This window comes from Seriola lalandi, unplaced genomic scaffold (assembly GCF_002814215.2).
Source record: "Seriola lalandi dorsalis isolate HSWRI2012SDOR001 ecotype SW California unplaced genomic scaffold, Sedor1 jcf7180002051200, whole genome shotgun sequence".
Classification (NCBI taxonomy): Eukaryota; Metazoa; Chordata; class Actinopteri; order Carangiformes; family Carangidae; genus Seriola; species Seriola lalandi.
Genome location: NW_019521753.1, coordinates 366,189 through 368,745, shown reverse-complemented (window position 1 = coordinate 368,745; position 2,557 = coordinate 366,189).

The following is a 2,557-nucleotide window of genomic DNA, read 5'->3' as shown; positions in this document are numbered from 1 at the left end:
GTGTCTTTTAGAATCATATGTTCAATAACCCCAAAATATTGGCTAACTCATACAAAGGCATCTGAGTGCTGTGCCATATCCTAATATTCACACACTGAATGACAGTGATTTCCATGATAACTCTGTTCAACTGACACATTTGAAGTGCTCTGTTCATTCTGTGCTCTCAGTACCCAAAAGAATCTCAAACATGTTGTTATGATTGCCTCTTTCATTTGAAAGGCTCTGCTGTGCTTTCAATTTTATATAGGGCCTTTTTGTCTGTGCCAATCGTCCTCCACAAAATACGTCAGTACACTGGGGCCAGGCTGTGGGCTACCGTAAAGGAGCTATTTGTAAGTTTTGCTATAGCTACATAACCAGTCTAGAAGAAACGTTGCAAGTTCACGGTCAAATTTCATTCCTTTACTCGCCAACAGTTCTCTAGTGGTGTAAAACAACGCAAATGTTGACTCTTGACTCTCTTTTCTTCAACTGAAGTCAGCACTAATCAGCTAATCAGCTAACACTGGTCTGTCTCGTCACTTTCCACTAGCGACTCACTGTACCCTCCACTCTGACATGAAGACGTAGCGCTGCTCAGAAGCCGTATTATAACCCCCTTTCCTGTCAGTGCAACAATGGCTGAAGCTCTTATCAAGTGACGAACACCACCACCTGCTCCTGGTGAGAAACTGCTTTCTTGCTGGTACAGGAAATGTACAAATAACATCTTTAAAAGAAAATTCAAACTCCTTCACTGAGGCTTTTTCCACTGTAGAAAGTTGTTGTAATGTGAGCATAATATATTTAATAGTCAGAATTTAATTTTTTCAGTGAAAGGTGTTGGTAGGATAAGCGTTGTCATTGATTTGTGACTCATGATTGCTCCTGATTTAAAAGCAGACTGCAGTCCAGTTAGATAAACAAAAAAAATGTGAAAAATAATGTCATACCATAGTTGACTAATCACACTATAAATCATGACTGACTTGTGTCATATTTTAAAATTTCAGTAAAGGAAATGGACAACCAAACCGTTTACAAAGGATGACATGCTGGAGGAATTTCATTCACTCTTTTGTGCACTTTAGTTTATTTCAAATGTTGTCAGGAAATTCTTAAAATATTTCATCAAAAATGTCATGAATGATTTCATGAGCACCTACTCCCATGACTTTCATCAAATTTGTGCATCAGTCTGAAACATCTATTTTCATTAATTGTATAACTTCAAACTTAAATGAATGGATCTCTCAACTCAAACATTACATAGATATATTATCATTTCTAAATTATCGGTGCCGCCTCTTGAATGTATTTAATTGGCTATTTATTTTGTCTGATTTAAATTGGTCCATTAACTCAGTGTAGCTTCCACAAGAGGTCAGCAAAACCAGCCTGTTTTATACTAAATGATTTGTTTTCATGTCTTTGAAAAGTCAATAAAAGCCACAGAGGATAATCACATACACTGTACAAAGCAGTACATGTGTTTATCATGTTTTCTAACTTTGATAAATAAGGCCAAGGAAACAAAAAAATAGTTTTGTGATATTCAACAGCCTGTGCGGAGTTGACCTTTGCCTGTGTGGCTGCACTTCCTGGGAACAGGAGATTTTTACACAAATGCCCTGGGAGCTCATATTGCTGGTTCATGACTGAGACATGCAAATGCCACTTGCTGTGCACAAGTATTTAATGTTAACAAAACATGATTGTACACAATGCAATGAGCAGCAGCCGCAGGAGAATGACATGTACAATATGCACATTGGGGATAACTCATAATATTCACTCATGATTAAAATACTAATATATATATATATTTTATAGGTTATATCATGACACTTACAAGTGAGCTTCATAATACATAAATTGTTCTTTGAATTGCCAACATTATATTTCTTTTGTCCTAACATGAAATAACATTTCTTCACTGTTTGCTCATATTTACAATTTTTTGTGAGCACATGAAGGCAGCACGACAGGTTCATCATTGCCAGCAGATGGCTCTACTTAGAGATATTAAAAACCTTTAGCCTGTTCTTATTGAAGTGTAAAGGTTGTCCCCATTGATTTTATGATGTACTGACCTAAATCACTCTGAACTGCATCTCGTGTCCTCTTCTGTCTTTTTTTACAAATTAAAATGAAATGATCTACCTACTCTAGAGCTGTGAGCAGACTGGGCCTGATAGGAAAAAAAAAACTGAAAAACAGAAACAAGTGTGTTTGTCAGATATATGCGAGTTTGTATGTGGCATATAACATGAAAAATAGAGTTTGATAAGGTCAATGTGGATACGTAATGTAAACCTCCAGAGGAAGACTAGAGGAATGTTACAGCTTAAAGCCTTTCTTAATGTATTGAGTAAACGTCACATGCTTAAATGTCAACCGTAAAAAGTATCATTGGGGAGAAAAAAAAAAAGAACTAACTCAGCCCTTTAATGCACAGGCTTGTCCTTTACTGTCCAGTGATGCAGGAATGTGAAGGATGCTGAGTGTCCACCTGATACACCGCTCTGCGCCCGGGGGAGGGTTCTCCAGTCTCCTCTCTGGCTGCCATAACACG